The sequence below is a fragment of the Amblyomma americanum genome, chromosome 9, assembly GCF_052857255.1.
Source record: "Amblyomma americanum isolate KBUSLIRL-KWMA chromosome 9, ASM5285725v1, whole genome shotgun sequence".
Classification (NCBI taxonomy): Eukaryota; Metazoa; Arthropoda; class Arachnida; order Ixodida; family Ixodidae; genus Amblyomma; species Amblyomma americanum.
The window spans coordinates 109,490,612-109,511,050 of record NC_135505.1 but is presented as its reverse complement, the minus strand read 5'-3'; the positions used below and the strand labels follow the sequence as shown (position 1 = coordinate 109,511,050).

The following is a 20,439-nucleotide window of genomic DNA, read 5'->3' as shown; positions in this document are numbered from 1 at the left end:
GGCTGAGGTTCAAGATCCCAGCCCCGAAGGACCAATAAACCTCCATTGTGGGGCGAGCCTCCAAAGCCTCGAGACTTTCTTTTAGGACCCTAATACGTGCTTGAGATATTGCTTGAACCAGTTTTAAAAAACGCTGCCTGCCGTTTATTTATACTCTCTGCCACTTCTAATATCGACACTGCGAAAGCGGACACAGGGAGAACAACTTATGCTTGCAGTAATCTGAACGTGATACAGAGTCAGCGAAAGAGGTGTCTTAGTTGAGGGCTCCACTGCAGCCTCGGCCTGCCACGACACTGCTCCTATCTTTTTTCTTTCAGTCGCACTTCTCTGCCTACAACACCCCCCCCCCCCCCCCCCCCCTCGCCTTCAGGTGATGTTCTGCGTCTTTCCTTTACTCCCTGTTTTTCTCGCCATGTCTGCTGTGGCTGCGCCTGAGCCCACGAAGTGTATGTCAAAAGACGGTGCCGCGTAGTTCTTTCGGCCCTGTCCAAGTAGTACCTATTTTTTAAATAGAGAAAAAAATTGTGGCTCCAATCCACGTTGTTAAGGTGGTTGGACAGCGAAGCTGTAAAACGACACCCATTTACCCATTGCGATGTCACTTGAAATTTCACACACGTGGCTCCACAAAGAGTGAAAAGACAGACAAGTGAAACGAATTTCATCTCTGTGGTGTATGCCTGATTTCAAAGGAGATTTACTCTATGTATTTCGTGTGCCTGATTTCAAAGGAGGTTTACTCTTTATACATTTTATTTGTTTTATTATTACTTTCAATTTCATAAATTTCTATGTATTCTTACTTTTACTTTTATTACTTTTCTATATGTCTTTAGTTTTTTGTATTGCGACTCCTCTATGATCAGTATTATATACGATTTTAGTGCTTTTGGGTAATAATATAACAACACTAATAATAATTAAAATAATAATTGGTTCGGGGGAAAGGAAATGGCGCAGTATCTCTCTCATATATCGTTGGACACCTGAACCGCGCCTTAAGTGAAGGGATAAAGGAGGGAGTGAAAGAAAGAGTTACCGTAGTGGAGGGCTCCGGAATAATTTCGACCACCTGGGGATCTTTAACGTGCACTGACATCGCACAGCACACGGGCGCTTTAGCGTTTTTCCGCCACAAAATGCTTTTGGGTACTTTTCCACAATTGGGGTTTCTGCTGACGACTTCGACGACACGAAAATTTCTTTGGACTGTAGAGGTATACAGCCTCGCTGTAAAATTATTTTACACCACCACCATCAGTTGAATTCCGCTTCAATGAGGTGAACATTTTCCGATCAATGGATTTTCGCAAAAATTGTGCGCCGCGTGATGCTCAGATTCACAATGCCGGCGGAAGTGAATATTCTTATTTGCGGCTGAAAAGTCGAAAGCGTGATATCCGTGTTGAACGTGCAAGACCACACCGCTAGCGGTTATGTTGATGGGTTTGCTGCAACGACGCCCAATGGTGCTGTAGCGGGTGGCGATAATGGAAACTCTTCGACCGAGATGCCGCGTCGTTTGCCGAGCGCCCGTCCACATCTATATCGGAAGAAAGAGAGCGTCGAAAAATAGCGTTTACCAATCAGTTTCCGCTGATTAATGCGCTAAGCCAGTAAGCTTAGCCCTACAAATTTATATGTTAAGGCGCTCGTCTACTGAGCCGGAGTACACGGGTTCGATCCCGACCGCGGCAGCCGCGTTTCGATAGAGGCGAAACACAAAGGCGCCCGTGTGCTCTGCGTTGTCAGTGCACGTTGAAGTACCCCAGGTGATCGAAATTATTTCGCAGCCCTCCACTGTGGCTCCTGTGTCGCCCTTTCTTCCTTCACTGCGCGGTTCAGGTGTCCACCGATATAGGAGACATACTGCGCCATTTCCTTTCCTCAAAAAAACCAATTTTCCATTTTCCACTTAAAGAGAGTTGTTTGGTTCGAGTGGTAGAACATTTGGACAGACAGAAGATAAGTGTATAAGATATGCACTATTATCTAACAGACCATTAACATAAATCAACCTTAGAACAGTTTAGGCTTATGGGGTTAGTTTATTGCGGGCAATTCGGTGCATACCACTTGTAATGAGCAGGCCGAGTACACAAACGTGTGAGTTGGTCCTCACATGTAGGTACTTGTCTGTCGTCCGATGGCAGGTGGTCCTTCACATAAAGTTCGCAGTGTTGTTCACCTGAAGAAAACGGATACGATATACAATATTCACTGAAATGTGACCTGTTTGTAGAAGCCGACCGCAAGATAAAACATGCATACAGCCAACCACAGACATTAAATGAAAAACCGCCTGCAAATTTCGGAATCTGCGGAACCGCTGAGGTTAGATAAGTAAATAAAACTTGTCATCAAACACTTCTTAACTCCTTCAGACACCTTACTCAACATGAGCAGATTACGCGGTGGCTACGAGCAGCCTCAGAGAGCGCTGCATTGAGGTCGACGCACTCGGTGTCGACCTGCCATTGTTATTTATTATAAGGGAATAATTACACATTGGCCTCCACCCAAGCGCTGTCATGCGGCTACGAATGAAACCTGTAGCCGTATGGCTGCGCTTAGGTGTACGCCAATGACTAATTATTCTTTTCTGACAAATCTACTCCGCCTTGGGAGACTTTCAGAAACATTTGAGCAGCATTGTTATCTATATCCGTCGAAGTGATTCGTGTTTTGCTTTTCATCTATATCGGTCACAAAAAGCGGTAAAATACAGGCACAAACAGCAATAAAACTCACGGCTACAAATGCCATTACAAATCAGTGACGAACTAACAAAGAAACCATAGTTTTCAGCTGTGTTGGGATTTATAATTTAACATTTAGGAAGTCTGTATCCCAATTACGGACATCCATAATATGACGGGGTGTTTGCTGCAAACAACCGAATGGTATTATAACCGCTAAGTTTCTCCCGCATCCACTATATAATGATAGCTTATATTAGCAGTGATTTACAGCTTTATACTGCAGGCATTTGAAAGGGGCCTGAAACCAGCGAAACCGAGGAAAGCATAGGGGAATGTTGGGTCTGTGTTGAGTACGCTAGCATTTATAGTAGCCATTCCCCTCATTTAGTCGTTGTGTGTTTGCCTGTTTAATTCCATCTCTGTCTATTTATCTGTTGGTCTGTATGTCTGAAGCCGGTATTTTAGCAACCTGGATCGCAACCGAACCCAAGCAACCCCAGTCCCATCCATTACAGAACATGCGATAGATGGCCAGCGGCACAGCGCTTGACCGTTTCACCATTGCGCCAGGAGTGGTATTAAGATTCCGGGTTATCTGTGAATGTAGAGAATGACCGATTCCGCACATATGGACATTAACCCCCTCATCGCTAACCAAACAACTGCCCTCCGTGAACACTGGACCTGAACGCCGGAATCGAAGTAAAAATCGAACTGCTGGCGCGCTTAATTTGCATTTGGCCTAACGCCGCGAATCTAAAATCATTTTTTGATAGCTTGTGGCATTGATCAAAGGGTAATAAGGACTTTCTTTTGTTTTTACTAATGAGATAAATGATAAGAAAGCAGAATAAAAACTATATGTAACCGTTGACATCGGAAACCACGACCGCCGTATATCGTGCACTGCGCTCTACCAAGTGAGCAATGGTGCCGGGTGTACAGCCGTCTACTTTCGGGTGTATTCATGTTGCATGTCGGTGTTACCTGTCACTTAACGTTCAGAGTGTTGAGCACCGCCATCCTCTCTAGTAGCTGTAGACGCCGATCGTTTTGTAATAACGCGTTGCACTTCCGGACAACTGCGGAAAGACCTTGATACTGTGCCCTACAAATGCAGCCTGAATATGTTAATATTGCGGTGCAGTGGCATTACTTCAATAATGCTTGCTTTTTAAAATTGTTGTTTCCTGCTTGATAGAACCGAATAACTCTCAACTGAATACAATAATATACAAAGCACGAAAGCGATCACTTCATCGTATTTTTGCTAAATTTTTGAAGGAGCACACTGTAGAAATTTGCTGGTTAGTGAAATTGATAGCATTACTTGTTGTGGTGGTTTGGCTTGTTTGAAAGCTAGCGACATAACATATGTTGAGACATTTTTGGACCTAAAGTGAAAGCACTCTTTCCCACTATTCTAGTCAAACTCGTGCTGTTAATTATGCTGTCGACTGCGACAGGGACACTGACTGCCTACGTGTATTGACCAAACGGTATGGTTCAGTCGCAATGACACGCAAAATAAAAAGGCACTTTATGTTAATCCTCTGCGTTAAAACAGCAGGTAGCGGTGATACCAGTATTTCGTTGCATGTTCATTGATATATCTCAAAATACCTCTTTTAGGTAGAAGTAGCTACCAGGCAAACCAACTCGACAATCACTTCTCCGCTCTTCCTGTAACGTGCTACGATAAAAACTATTATCCCCAGTCCAAAGTAGAAACAATTTTCGCGAATACGTTTCCAGTGATTTCAAAACATTGAGCTGAGCATGAACACTCATCACAAGTGCTCACCAGGCATTTGACCTCTGGGGCTCTTTAGATTAACGGTGTTACAATGCTGAGGCAGTATGAACTTGATTACTTTAGGGCGTGAATATAAACCTTTCTGCATTTCTTTGCATTTATGACCAACCAATTTGGTCCAGGTCATTGAGAATGCACTGTAATGCCCTGCGGCCATCACTGGCCTTCTCACGCAGGTGGAGCTCTAAACGAAAAATTTTCCTGTGTCACAAACACAAACAAGAGCGCTGTGCACCTATTGTATCTACGATGCTGGTCTCATGATGAAGGAATATGAACAGTCCTGGAATGTTTCCTTTCTGAATAGCAGGAGAACTGTGGTTGAAATCAGACAACTTCTCATTTACGGTCGCGCTTAGAACTAGGGAAATCAAATGTGTCGGTGTTGTAGAATGCTTATTTTGCGACATTTGTGACTTTGATGTTTCGCTGGCATTTTAATATCATTGACAAAACTGCTGCGACAGCACAAGTACGTCGCTACTAAAGTAAGCGAAATATAAGGGTTTGAACGTAAACCTTCGAGCTTTCTTTTTCAACTCTATTAAGTACTCAGTGATTTGTACCACAAACATTGTACCACCACTGAGACTGCATAAGCTCTCTGCACCACTAGGACGCAATACTTTACGATAACTACACGAGTAGTGCCCTTACAACCTATATAAGCGAGTTTCAGGAAAGTTTCCTGTTATCTTTATATGCAGAACAGCCGGCCCCTCCGGCGTATAGCCATTTGCGCATGTTGACATCTTCCCCACTCTGCTTCATACCCTATTAAGTGGGCACAGGGTTTGCTACAAAGAAATGAGGTTTGGTTTTCTCAGTAAATTTCAAATATATTCTGTGCGTAACGAAAGATCACATCACGCTCATTTATTTACCTTTCAGGCTGAATTTAACAACAAAGCACTTCTCTGTTTCATTTCGGAACGCTAGTGTATAGGTGATGCTTTTACGATCTGCAATGAGAAACGGAAAATTATTCGCAGCACCTGCAGCCTTGCGCAAAATTCGAAGTGGGCAGCATTTATGATACGCTTCAGGAATGGAGAGCAAGCATGAGAGGTGCTGGCTGAATATTCGCAGCGCACAATATTTTAGAAGATTGGCTGAACTGAATTTATTTAGAGATTTCTTACCGCAGGTATTTGAACAAGGTTACATTATGGGCACTTGAACCATCTGCAGAGGTACTAGAATAGCTATCCCTAACAACCAGGAACTTTTCATTTGTGAATAAATCAACCAGGAACTGCCACACGGTGAAGATAGCGTGTATGATGTTTTTCGAACAAGCTAAGGGAATTTAAGCTAGAACATTTTATTCTACAGCAAAAACGAATTTATCCTGGGCTTTACTTGAACTAGTGCCGAAAAGAAAACTGATATACTTAATTTTCCGATTGCTTAAACACTCAGCGTCAAAGAAGGAGTTCAGGTACGGCGCTGTGGTAGGTAGTCTGCCACAACACATATTTTAAATCTTATTTGTTGCGATTATTCATCCATTTTTGTGTGCCTGGAAATGTTTGGCGGTACTACTGCTGGAACCTTGGCCGTACAATGGCGTCGTGTGAGCCCAACGGTAAGGATCGTCTACTTCGTCAATGGTAGCTTAGCTTTATGCAGCCGCACACGAATGTAAGAAGGCGGCGACAGACCTATAGTCAAATCACCTGACTAATACGTCATCTTACGGCATCTTGTAAAGAAATGGGGTGTGAGTGTGGCAGCCATCCAGGAAACCAAGCTGTCCTCTGATGAGGAGACTGAAGCTGCTCTCGAGCCTTTTTTCTCAGAATTCAATGTTATCATTAGTCACTCGAGAGGCTTATCAGGAGGGTGCAGGCTATTCCAAGCCAACACACTGGAGATAACTGCTATGTCGTATCGCACAGATGATGACGGGCGACTTATCTGCTTTGACCTCGCAATTTCGGGTGTACTTTGGCGGATTATTTGTGTTTATGCCCCTCTAAAGCAGCGTGATAGAAGGCTATTTTTCCTGTCACCTGTCTACCATTTTTTAACGGATCGTAAAATTCTGCTGTAGGGTGATTTCACTCCTGTTTGTAAGGATGAAGGTCGAGCAGCGTTATGTAAGCGTTATGACCCTAGTGCTGCTTTACTTACGGATTTGGCACGCGAATACAACCTTGTGGATGTTGGGCAAGATAAGGGACATAACATTCATTTCACTCATTTTTAGTGCTCCTTTAGTGCTCAGCTTGACAAGATTTACCTTTCAGCAGACAGCTTTGCAAGAGGTTTTGGTTTCTGGGTGTGGACCATATTCTTCAGTGATCACTGCATGGTTTCTCTTCAGATAGGGAGGTACAGTCGGCGCATACTCCATCCTCGATGGGAGCTGTGGAAGTTTAGCAGCTGTCTGTTCTCAGATGAAATCCTTTACCGTGCTGTGTATACTTGCTTTTAAGGACACATGATCAGGCGGTGATCTCGGAGTTTTGCAAAATTTGAACTGATTTAAACAAGAATCAAAACCGTTGCTATTGAAGCCTCAGCAAGAATCACGTTTTTGAAGAGACTACTTTCGACAGCTTGGCCGTACTTTGGTTGAGTTACATGAGTTAGAGAGGATTAGCCCCGATGCCTATGTTGAAGCTATCAATTGCGTAAAAGCAGAGCTTCAGCAGTTTGAAACTGAAAGGCACAAGGTGCCTTGATAAGGCCTAGGTCCCGCAGGGTTCTGGATGAGCAACCATCTCGTGATGAAAGGCAGACCGCTCTGGCTAAAGAAATATCGAAAATTCAGTATGGTGGTTGCGCACACAGCGATAGTCCGGGTATAATAGATGCTTTCTTTGAGTGTTATCGGAAGATGTTGGGGGATTGTGCGGGCAAAAATGTGAGATTATATTACAGTCGCTTATTCAAAGCCTTTCCAGGACTTGACGATGAACAGCGTGTTTTAGTAGAGGGATCTATCGCTTTGGATGAAACTAAATCTGCCATTTCTGACCTGACGGCTCAGAAATTTCTAGGGCCAGACGGTATTTCTAGCGAGTTCTACATTTGCGTAGCGCCTATTGTTTTGATGCAGGTTTTCCAGGCTTCTTACGATGTTGGTTTCTTGACCCTTGACCCCTCCCCCACTCCACACACACACTTTCGATTCTGGGCCTACTATATTAATTCCAAAAAGCACTGATACAAATCGGTTGAAAACAGTTGATGGATATCGTCGAATTTCCCTCTGTAACGTACATTGACTTTTTTCTAAGATTCTTTGCAAGCGTCTGCTGGTAGTTGTCACTCACTTAATAGGCACGCATCGGGTCTGCGGTATCAGAGGCCGCAGCATCCAAAGCCATATTCATATTACACGTTCAGTATTGGAGACAGTATCGGATGAGGCCAGAGAAGTAGCTCTAATTCAGATTGACGTTGCCAAGGCCTTTGGTAAAGTTCGTCACAATTTCTTGTCTACGATCTTAGAGCATGCAAATATTGGAGATATTTTGCTTGGGGCCATGAGAGAACTATAAGGAGTCCTATACGAGTCTAATTGTTAACCGAGAGCTAACCAAACCTATTCCGTTGAAATTATCGGTTTGCCCAGGATGTATAATATCGCCTTTGTTGTTTGCCCTGTATCATGAATCCATTTTACTCACTATTATGAACAGCGCAACTATCCTGTGTTTCTCTCTTGTGCAATGTTCAATTAATATTTTAGCCTATGCAGAGGATGCCTCCCTTTTTTGTTCTGACAAAAAGATTGTGCTTGAGGCATTATATTTTACTAAACAAGTTTGTGAGGTATCAGGTGCGGCTCTTTTTAGATTAATCCATGGGGTTTTGGTTTAGTCATTGGGGTACAACGCCAAGTCATTATGGTGGCATAAACTGGGACTGCGGGATCCTTCAGTACCTAGGGGTTCGTCTTCACCAAATTCGGAATAGTGGAGCCTACTGGGATCGACAGATAATTTTCATGAGGCGATAAACCCAGGCTTGGATGAGCAGGAACTGCAGAAGAACCGACAACAGAGCGAGTTGGTGCATCGCGGACGTGGTCATGGACGTGCATCATGGAGTGCTTGTCCGTCTTCTTTCTTCGTACGTGTCCGTCGTCGCTGCTCTGTTTTTTACCACGTCCATGGGTAGGAACCTGTCAGTGCTTGCTCGGGCTCAAGTCTGCAACATTTTTTATTTGCAAATCTTGCCTACGTCCTGCAGGTTCTCCACTGTGCGAGGAATAAAGTGCAGCTAATGTGCAGAATATTTGCTACCTTCGTATGGTGTTCCCAATGGGAACCCATGCTTCGCGATAACCTATTTCTTTCTCTAGGGTCTGGTGGAATCGGCCTTGTTCACTTATTCGTGCATCACCTTGCTTCGCGGTTCGTGTTCAGCCGCGTTAAACGTTTGCCTAATTCTATTTACTTATTTCACTTCACACGAATTGATAAACATCGCAAGATTTTGCTCGAGATTTACCGGAATATTGATTTCGCACTACTCCTGACTATGCATTATTCGATTAGCGACGTCAAAAGCTCCATAAAAACAAAGCGAAACACCAGAGCTAAAGCTGTGCATGGTAGCTGCGGTGCGAAAGCGCTGATGGGTAAACCCGCCGCAGGATCTTGCGGTGTTTGTGGGTTTGCACCGGTTACCCGTCGCGGTGGCTCAGTGGTTAGTGCGCTCGGCTACTGATCCGGAGTTCCCGGGTTCAAAGCCGACCGCGGCGGCTGCGTTTTTATGGAGGCAGAACGCTAAGGCGCCCGTGTGCTGTGCGATGTCAGTGCACGTTAGAGATCACCAGGTGGTCGAAATAAATACCAGAGACCTCCACTACGGCAATAATAATAATAATTGGTTTTGGTGGGAAAGGAAATGGCGCAGTATCTGTCTCATATATCGTTGGACACCTGAATCGCGCCGTAAGGAAAGGGTAAATGAGGGAGTGAAAGCAGAAAGGAAGAGAGAGGTGCCGTAGTGGAGGGCTCCGGAATAATTTCGACCACCTGGGGATCTTTAACGTGCACTGACATCGCACAGCACACGGGCGCCTTAGCGTTTTTCCTCCATAAAAACACAGCCACCGCGGTCGGGTTCCACTACGGCACCTATTTCTTTCTTTCGTTCACCCCCTTCTTTATTCTTCCCATAACGGCGCGGTTCGCGTGTCCACCGAGATATGTGAGACAGCTACTGCGTCCAAGATATCATACCGCTCGCACATCGACCACGTTGCAGCGAAAGAGGATCGTGCTGTGGGCATGTTGCGTAGATAAAGTAACCCCCGTGTGGAATGCGGAGAGATTCAATTTTACTAATTTATGGCGTGTATGTCCGACGAATTGTAGAAGTTGGAGCTGTGCTGTGTTCTGGTGCAGCTGCTAACAAAATTTTCTCGCTCGTTCTTCTGAAGTGGGAGGCGCTTCGGTTGTGCCTTGGGCTCCCAAAATTTGTGGCTAACAACGTGCTTTACCTTGAAGGCCGAATTTCACCTTTATTATCTAGATTTCAACTTATAACTGTTCAGACGTATCTCAGGATATATGAATCAAATTTCCGCCTCTCCTTGTCCGTTTTTTGTTGCCAGCTGACCTCTTTTTTTTGCAGTCAACTAGTCTAGATTTCATACAAAGAAGGTTGTACTGGTACAAAATTTACTTCAACTTTTAATTGTACACCTGTCTAGCAGATTTTGACGCAGAACAGTGGGCCTTCCGTGTAAATTGTCTATAATGCCATTTTCCTTAAAAATACTAAGCAGTCAACAGCCCGCATTTTAAATGGATTATTAGACGACAATTTACAAAGCCTACCTATTAGCATGTAGGCTTAACGCCTCAGGAGCGAAGGAAACGAGAACACTGCTACGAGCCGACATCAGAACAGAACTGCCAGCCGTGGCTGCACGAGCCACGACCAGGTGCCGTCTTTATTCTCTTCGCAGGGTGGCGCGCACTAGCCGGGTTGTCGGCGCCGCCCAAGAGAGGGTGGTACAGGGCCCCCCGCCTAGACTGGAAGTCGAGTGAGTCAGTGGGTGAGTAAAAACTTTCAAGAAAGTGTAGATTCGTGGTCAGTAAGTGAGGTCCAGACCATGTAGGTCTCGTACCGCACAGGCCCATTCGACAGCCTTGACTTGAGTGCCTCGGTCGTCGCTGACCTTTACTGAAAGCCACGCGTCAAGTTGGGGAGCAGCCATGAGATCTGGGGGTGGGGGATGTGCTTTACAGTCCCAGATTATGTGGTCTAAAGTAGCTTTTGCACCGCAGAAGCGGCAGTTAGGGCTGGAGGTTGTAATAAATATGTGCGAGTACACATTTTGGTTGGGGAAAGAGTCGGTTTGTAGTCTTCTCCACGCCACCTGCTGCTACCTTGACAGGGAGGGGTGCGGCGGCGGGAACTGCCTACGTGCGAGTCTAAAATGGGTGGTGTGGTCGTGATAGGAGGTTTGCGCTTCACCGGTTGCCTCCGGGTTCGGACCGTCTACTGCGCGGCCGGCTTTAACTCGAGCTTGTGCGTTGGCGGCCTCTTTTCCGGGGTTTCCGGCGTGCGCCGGGACCCATACCAGGTCAATGTCTCGGAGGGGGGATGTGTCTAACATTTTCCAGGATATTTCTGGCCGTGAGTGTGATGCGGCCTTTGGCAAAGTTCGCAATGGCATATTTGGAATCGCTAACGATGGTTGTAGCGTCCGTAAAGGCGATAGCAGCTGCAATTGCAGCTTCTTCCGCTGTTTCCGCGTTCTTGGTAAATACTGTAGCGGCCATGAGTGGAGTGGCCGGGTCCGGGTCCTGAGGATGAGATACCCCACAGATGGCGAATCTGTGGGGGCTGTCTTGGTAGTTGGCTGCATCGACGTAGATGACGTCTGGAAGACTCTGCAAGCGGCGATGCAGAGCTCTGGCTCTTGCTTCCCGCCGACCCTGTTGGGTTGGCGGGTTCATGTTCTTGGGTAGAGGTAATATTTTTATCTTTTTTCGGATATGCCTAGGAACGGGGCCTGGATGGTCCGCCATAGGCTCCCCTTCGATGCCAAGTCTGTCCAGGATGATTCTGCCCGCTGCAGCGCTGGATAGTCGAGCCGTCTGTGTTGTTAGGTGGGCTTCCTTAAGTTCAGAAAAGGTATTGTGTACTCCCAGGGCGAGGAGTTTCTCTTTGGCTGTGAATTTAGGAAGGCCCAACGCCATTTTGTATGCATGCCATATTAGGGTATCGATCTTTTTTTCTTCTCCTTTCTTGAGATGGAGATATGGGAAGGCATATGTAATTTTGCTGATGACGAATGCTTGAAGGAGTTTGTATAGGTCGTGCTCCTTCATGCTTCGTCTCTTGTTGGCGATGCGCCTGATCATGCACGCCACCCGGTGTACTGAGCTTTCGAGTCTCCCCAGTGCTACAGTGTTGCAGAAGGTGTTGGAGATGTGGAGTCCTAAGACCCGTATGTTCTCCACTTCATCTATGTTTTTGCCTTGGATCGTAATGTTGATGGGGATCCTGTGTTCAGGTTTCTTGCTCCGCCGTACGATTAGGAGTTCTGATTTTGGTTGGGAACACTCGAGGCCGGCTCTCCTTGCCTCCAACTCAACCGTTTCAGCCGCTGCTTGGAGAGCTTCTTCAATTTGTCCATCGGAGCCGCGGTTCGTCCAGATAGTTATGTCGTCTGCGTGCAGAGTGTGATGAATGTTTTGAATTGCGTTGAGCCTGTCTGGAAGCTTGATTAAAGCCAGATTAAAGAGGAAGGGCGACAAGACTGCTCCTTGTGGTGTCCCTCTGTTTCCGAGCCTGATTGGGGTGGATTTCAGTGGTCCAACGTTGATCTCCACCGTTCTATTTTCTAGGAAGGCTTTAACATAATTATACGCCCGTTCGCCTGGGTTGAGGTCGGCTAGGTGTTTCAGAATGGTATTGTGTGACACGTTGTCGAATGCCTTTTTGAGATCGAGGCTCAATATTGCTCTTGTGTTCTTAATGGAGGGGTCGAGTATGTCACGTGATAGCTGGAGCATGACGTCTTGGGTGGAGAGTCCTCTTCTGAAGCCCACCATGGAGTGTGGCATGACCTTGTGGTCTCCTATGTAGTCCCGTAGTCTGTTCAGAACCACGTGTTCTATGAGTTTCCCGAGACAGGATGTGAGGGAAATGGGTCTTAGATTGTCCACGTTGAGTTTCATGTTGGGGTTTGGAATAAATGTCACTCGGGCATGTTTCCAGCTGCTGGGAATGATTCCTGTCTCCCAGCATACGTTGAAGTAATCTGTGACTGCAGTGACAGATTTCAGGTCCAGGTTACGGAGGACCTTATTCGTAATCAGATCTGGTCCTGCCGCTGAGGTTGTTCTAAGCTGGCCCAGCGCTGCCCAGACTTCTGCATCACTGAACGGCTCATCCAGCTGCGGATTTGGTTGTCCCGAATACTGTGGGCTCGTTTCTCCGTCGTATGCGGTATTTAGGTATTTGTCCCTGAGGAGGTCCAAGAAGTAGTGTTCGTCCCCGGGGCGTTGATGGATGACTTTAGCGAGCTGTTCTTGCGCAGCCGACTTGGACTGTGTGGGGTCGAGAAGGTGGTGGAGCAGGTGCCACGCCCTCTTACTACCCAGTTGTCCGTTCAGGCTGTCACAGGTTTGATACCATTGTTGCCGGGTAAGTTCTATCGCATATTGTTCAATTTCTCTTTCGAGTTGGGCGATTCGACGTCGTAGCCTTATGTTGAGTCGCTGTCTCTTCCACCTCTTCATAAGACTATTTTTTGCCTCCCACATGTGTGCCAATCTTGAATCGAGGTTAGGTTGTGCGGCGTCTGTTGTTATTTCGTTTGTGTGTGACTCTACATCCTTACATATTGATTTAACCCGATCTTGGATGTCTTCGATTTCAGTCGGGGCCGTTTGATCCAGTTCTTTCCGAAATTTTTCCCAGTCTGTAAATTTCGTTATCTTCCAGCCCTTCTTCCGAATCTCGGTGCGAAGGGTAATGGCCAGGATGTAGTGGTCGCTGTTTAGATCTGTGCCTGTGTTCGCCAGGCGGGGTTCTGCACATTCCTGGCTAGCGTGAGGTCCGGGGTGGTGTCTCGGCTAACGCTGTTGCCAGTTCTGGTCGCTGTGCTAGGATCGTTTAGTAGCGAGAGTCCTAATCCTTGGATTTTGTTCCAGAGGATGTTGCCTTTCTTGCTTGACGTCTGGTATCCCCACTCTACGTGTGGCGCGTTGAAGTCGCCCGTAATCACTAGCTGCCCATTCTTGGCTAATTTTGTGGTGGACTCTAGTAATGCCGGGATTTCTCTGGATTTATTTTTTGGGGAGCTGTATAGGTTAAGAAAGTATAGGCTCCCCTGCCTCTTTCTGGCGGGAATAATTTCGGTGAGCGTGTAGTCTGCTTGAGAATCGTCGAATTCATGTTGAATGGCCGTGAGTTCGTTACCCACTAGCGTGGCTGTCATTGCTGCTTTGTGTGGTATGTTTTTTGTGATATGGTTTTGTATCCCGGTAAACTAACGGGTACCATTGGTTCTTGGATCGTAATAATGTCCGGTTTGACGTCTAAGTCTTGAATATAAAGCTGCAGATTGGATTTTTTGCCTCGAAAACCTCTACAGTTTCATTGCCAGATGATGATATCTTGATTACGAGCTGCCATGTTGGGGCACTGTCAACTGCGTAACGGCGCTCGCTATTGCGCTCACTTGGGCTTGTAATGCCTTGATGGCGTCCATCATTTCCTCTCTGGTCTGTTGTAGGTTCTTGGCGATATCTGTGCATGTCGCGTCTAGCCTATCTGCTCGGGCTTCCAGTTTGTTGACCCTCTCATTCTGCTGGAGAGCTAGCTTGGCTTTAACAGCGAAAGTTGACGTCAGTTGGGACGCCGCGTCTGTTTCAATTCGCTTCTTGGGATTCTGGGCCTCTTGCTGGTCTTTTGGGGCCTGTCTTTTTTAGAAGTCGAAATGGACGGAGGGCCTGCGATGGCTCTCGAGCACTAGGTCAGGTGGCGCTGGGAGTCGTTCCAGGGCGGTCTCCATGTAAGCCGGTTTAAGGCGGTCTAGACTGATGGTCTCTTCGCGGCCGTTTTGGAGGATGGTGGCGGTTTTTGGGGTGCGGCGGAGAACGTGGAAAGGTCCGTCGTGAGCCGGTGTGAGTGGAGCTCGGACAGCGTCGCGGCGCACAAAAACGTGGGTCGAAGTGGCCAGGTCGGGGTGTACGAAAATGGTATGGTGGCGGGACGGACGGGGGGGAGTAGGCCGGAGGTCTTTAACGCAGTCCAGCAGGCGTTGGAGGAACTCTTGGGACTGGGATGGAAGCTGCTGGGATGTAAAGAAGTCGCCTGGAAGACGCAAAACACTTCCATACACGAGCTCTGCAGCTGAGCACTGTAAGTCTTATCGGATGACGGCCCTTAGACCAAGCAGCACAAGGGGCAAGGAGTCAACCCAGGAGGCGCAATTGAGGCGGGCAGCGAGGGCGGCCTTCAATTGGCGGTGAAGGCGTTCCACCATGCCGTTAGCACACGGGTGATATGCAGTGGCACGGCAATGCCTGGCGCCGAGAATATTATTACGGGAAGCAAACAGGGTGGACTCAAACTGGCGTCCACGGTCGGTTGTCACAGTGCCAGGACAACCAAATTTAGATACCCACGCAGAAATGAAGGCGCGCGAAACAGTCTCTGCGGTGATGTCAGGAATGGGGACTGCCTCTGGCCAGCGAGTGAAGCGGCCGAGTATGGTCAAGATATAGCAGTAGCCTCGAGAGATGGGTAGAGGGCCCACGATGTCGAGATGAACATGGTCGAAACGACGGCCAGGGGGTAGAAAGGCTTGGGAAGGTGTCTTGGTATGTCGACAGATCTTGGTCGACTGACAGGGTAGGCACCGGCGCGTCCAAGCACGCACATCAGCGTTGATTCCGGGCCAAACATAGCACTGGGTGAGAAGGCGCTGAGTAGCCAGAATGCCTGGATGGCATATGTCATAGAGAGAATGGAAGATAGGGCGACGTAGTGAAGCCGGAACAAAAGTGCGAGGAGAGCCCGTTGAAACATCGCACCACAAAGGCTCAGGCGAGCAAGGATGGGGCAGAAGCCGCAATCGGAGAGAACAAGGGTTCGCTCGAAAAGCGGCGAGCTCGTCGTCATTCTGCTGGGCAGAAGAGAATGCGGACCAGTCGACGGTGGAAGATGGAGCGTCTACCGCGACTATACGAGAGAGGGCGTCAGCGGCGGTGTTGGCTGCACCTTTCACATGCCGGATGTCGATAGTAAACTCCGAGATATAAGCGAGCTGACGGAGTTCATGTGACACGTACTTCAATGAGTTGGTCCGGAACACATATGCCAGTGGTTTATGATCGGTTAGCACGTGAAACTTGCATCCTTCTACAAAATGCCGAAAGTGCTGGATAGCGGAGTAGATGGCTAGGAGCTCTCGACCGAAGACGCTGTAGCGGGTCTCAGCAGGAAGTAGCTTCCGAGAGTAAAAAGACAATGGTCTCCACTTGGAGTTAATGTACTGCTGTAAGACGGCTCCGATGGCCACGCTGGAGGCATCCACCATCAATCTCGTAGGGGCGTCGTTGCGCGGATGGACTAGAAGCACGGCGTTAGCGACTGCTTGCTTCGCGGCAGTAATGGCGGCCTGGGCTTCTGATGACCAAGAGATTGCGGGCGAAGTAGCTCTGAACAGTGCGGGATTAAGCGGCGGGAGAAATTCACCAGCCCCAGGAATTGTCGCAGGAGGCACAGGGTTGTGGGCAGGGGAAAATTCTCGATGGTCTGGACGTGGGACGCGAGAGGGCGGATACCCACTGAGGATATGCGAAGACCCAAAAACTCGAGCTCAGAAGCACCGAAAACACACTTGGAGGCATTCACAACCAGGCCGTAGTGCTGTGGACGCTTGAACAAAGCACGTAGGTCTTGCTCATGATCATGAGGTGTAGGGCTGGCGATGAGGACATCGTCAAGGTACGCGAATACACTCGGTAGGCCCCGCGTGACCTCAGCCATGAACCGCTGGAAGGTTTGAGCCGAATTGCGTAGTCGTAAAGGTATCCGGACGTACTCAAACAAACCAAAGGGCGTCGTGATGGCGGTTTTAGGTATGTCGGCGGGTTCAATGGGAATTTGGTGATACGCCTTAACCAGGTCAACTTTGCTAAAAATGGCGCAGCCGGCGAGGCGCGATGTAAAGTCCTGGATGTGGGGCAGCGGATAGCTGTCGTGGACAGTGTTGGCATTCAACGCCCGATAGTCGCCGCAGGGACGCCAGTCACCGGGATCACGCTTGGGCACTAGATGCAGCGGAGACGCCCACGCGCTGGACTACGGGCGCATAATGCCGAGCTCCAGCATGTGGACAAACTCACGTTTGACGATAGCTAGACGGTCTCCAAACAAGCGGCGCGGTCGAGCAGCTGCGGGTGGACCCCGGGTGACGATGTGGTGTGTCACAGTATGTTTAGGCGCCTGAGTGAGGTTGCATGGCTTAGTGAGCTCCGGGAAATCCGCCAACACTTTTTCAAACTGAGAGGAAGGTATCAGCGTGCGAATGCCCATGGGAGCAAGGTCGGACGAGACTCCCGAGATGGAGAGATGAGTCAGACCGTCGGTGAGGCGACGATGCCGCACGCTGACGTCTAAGTCGAAGTAGAAGAGGAAGTCTGAGCCGATGATCGGGCGAACCACGTCTGCGATGACGAAGACCCATCGAAAAGTGCGGCGTAGGCCGAAATCGAGGGTGAGAGATCGTAGCCCATACGTGGGTATAGACGAGGCGTTGGCAGCACGGAGCGACAGTCCTGATTGCTTGGAACGATCTGCCTTAGTCGGTGGAACCACGCTGATTTCCGCGCCCGTGTAGATAAGAAACCGGGTGCCGGAGAACTTGTCAGTGACCATGAACAGGCGGCTCGAATGACTGGGGGGACCGCACGCCGCCGTTAGTGATCCCGGCGGGCGTTTCCCGGCCACGAACATGGCGGTGTACACTTCGTGGCCCGGTGGCGAAAACGCCTGTGGTACCAGCAGAGAGATGTAGGGCAGGGACTCCGAGCTTGACGTGAGCGCGAAAGAGCGCGATGATCAAGACGAGACGGACCGGGTCTCCAGAGGTCGGCTCCGGAGTGCGGGGACTGAGGCGGCAAGCTCCTCGAGACGGGCCTCAAGGCGCGAAATCGCTGGGTCTCTTGGCGGCAAAATAGCAGTGACGGACGGGGAAGTGGCCACATGAACGTTATCTGCAAGCTCAGCCAGGCGGTCGAGGGTGACGTCATCGGCCGCCGCAAGGACGAGGCGGATGGGCTGGGGATCACGTCCGGGTCACCAATGTAGGCTTAACGCCTCAGGAGCGAAGGAAACAAGACTACTGCTACGAGCCGACACCAGAACAGAACTGCCAGCCGTGGCTGCACGAGCTACGACCAGGTGCCGTCTTTATTCTCTTCGCAGGGTGGCGCGCGCAAGCCGGGTTGTCGGCGCCGCCCAAGAGAGGGTGCTACAAGCATAACGATAGCAACTGACGCCTCCCAATGTGATGAAAAGGGAAGAGTGGGAATGTACTGGCCGCTTCTAGAGATGTACTTGCTGGGCGCCTTCCAGATTTCATCCCAATTTTTCTAGCGGAGTTTCTGGTGGTAGTGCTTGCTCTTCGCAAACTAGGCCCATCTTTCTCTGCAGTCGCTGTCGTTACAGACTCTCTTTGTGCTCGTCCCTTGCTTCGACTATGGATTCTCCAATCTTGAACATCTTCCTTTCATTACTCCCTCTACATTTGAGCCTTATTCATATGATATGGTACCAGGTCATAGCAGTGTGACAGTCACTGAAGTTGCTGATAGCCTGGCAAAGGCATCCCTCAATGTCCCCGTGCTACCTATCGTTCTGGCTGCAGCGTACATCACAGCAGCGAGATGTCGAAGACAGAATTTGTTAATCATGAAAACTGCATCTCTTTTAAGATATGATGATTTCCTGTACCCCAGGTGTTCGTGGAGCAGGAGATCATGTCATTCACGACAGCCCGAGGCTCCTATAATAGAGCTCCTCTGTCGGATCCCACCTTTACATTTTGATTTGCACAGGTCTGGTTTGGCGCTTTCTCGAGTCTGCGCATTCTGTGGTGAACAAGAATCAATAGACTATCTCTTGTTGTCTTGTCGCCGCTTCAACATGACGAGAAGACGGTTTTTATTGAAGGCGCTAGAAAATCTTGGCCTTAGTTTGAGCAGCCGATCATGTTGTCGTTTGGCGCCACCATACTTGTGTACAGCCACAGGCCTGTTTTTCCACCATTCAAAAATTTCTTACTGGTATCTAGTTATCTTCTTTGCGGACATTTTTTTTAATATTATTTTATTATTATTAATATTATTTTAATCACTCGACTGCAGATCCAACAGTGTGCATCTCCTGTGTGCGTTATGCATTTCCTGTTTTATTTCGGTGTTTCTTGTTTTTGTTTACTTCTGTGTTCCTAAGCAAAAAGTTAATTTTAGCTAATGAAAAAATCATATGAACAACTGTCTGTGAACTCCAGTTCTTGGCCGAGTCCCTGTGTGATCATGCGGCATTGTATAATGACAACAACATCAAAACGGCACTGCACGTGAATAAGAGAACAGCAAGAACGGCGTCGGCGTCGGAGGCTTAGGCCTCTGCGACAAACGTCTGGGCTACCAGACTTGGACGGACTGTTGTGGATAGCCTGAGCTACCAGACCCAGGCGCCACGGTTCCCTGCTTGTCATCCCCGTTGCCCTCAGCCTTCGAACACGGGCCGCCTCCATATCCACCACCGCTTCTCTGGCCTACCTGAATTGGAGGGTCACGTCCGGGTCCAGCAGCCGTTACGGGTTCATGCTGCGGCGTTGGTGCCTGCCCGGGACACCACCGGTCATACTACGCCTCCGTTTAGGCACAAACCTGAATCCACCGAATGCACCGACGTCCCGCCGGACCTCCTCCTCGCCCGGCGCTCCACCTAATAGGCTCAACATACGGACACTTACACTTCAGTGGACCTTTCTTTATCTTTACAAGTTTTATCTTCTCAACCATTCGCGCGAGTTTTTTTCCTCTTTCCTTTCATGTGTTTCTTGGGATTGTTTTTCAAGACTTAAAGTAGAGGTATTTTTTTCCACATGCCGCCTGGTATATTCTGATAACATTCTCACGGAAGGTAGTACCTTACCTGTAGTCTTCCCCCTCACAGAGGCCAACCTGCACGAAGGAGTACTATGCATTGCTTCAAACTGAGAGCTTTATACTTCGAATGAATGCCGTTTGCGGCTACGGACTCGAGTAACTCATTCAAATGATCGCGAAAAGAAGCAGGATGGTGTTATATCTCACCTCTCATCCTGACCATTGTCATCGAGCATGAGCCGTCATTTTTTTTTCTCATGGCTGTCCCAAACCAATGGCAGAAATCCGTTCGCCTCGAAGAAAGACTGTAATGGCACAAATAAGAAAACGAATAGTATTTGTAAAAGAGCTCAAGCCGCTTTTTTCCAGAATACCGCAACGCATTGGTTGTGGCAGTAAGCAAGTAAAAATGGCCGTGGTTTAGCTGTGGTTAAACCTGGAGTGACGCGACAGCTACAGCTGCCCGAGCGCAACTCGCTCAGTCGATTTGCAGTCAGTCTTTCGCCGCTGCGTTTCGCTGGGCGTTCCTTCTTCATCTTCGTCCCTGGACGTGGATTCACTCTCTCCCCTCCGCCCTCTCCTCCTGTCCACTCCTTCTCCACTCGGTTTCGCCGGCACGTTGCGCCGCCGGCAGCTGCCATGGTGGCCACGGCGCCGCCACGCTCAAGGCTCGAAATGCTAGCGTAATGTAGGGGCGCGGCGCGCACACTTTCTGCGTGCTCTCACGTCACTCCGCGCATGCGCACAACTGACGAAGCGGGCGGCGTCTGCTCCGCCGTCGGGCGAGACGCGCGCGCACACC

The 20,439-nt window shown here is 48.6% G+C and overlaps 1 long non-coding RNA gene across 1 annotated transcript; it reads right to left on the bottom strand.

Annotated features, from left to right (window-relative positions):
* Positions 1-2,104: 2,104 nt before the first annotated feature.
* On the bottom strand, positions 2,105-19,936 carry LOC144104980 (uncharacterized). The gene is made up of 3 exons (XR_013308673.1): positions 19,845-19,936; positions 5,406-5,483; positions 2,105-2,191 (listed from the first exon to the last, which is right to left on the bottom strand). It is a non-coding gene; the product is annotated as an uncharacterized LOC144104980 (long non-coding RNA).
* Between the last annotated feature and the right edge of the window lie 503 nt (positions 19,937-20,439).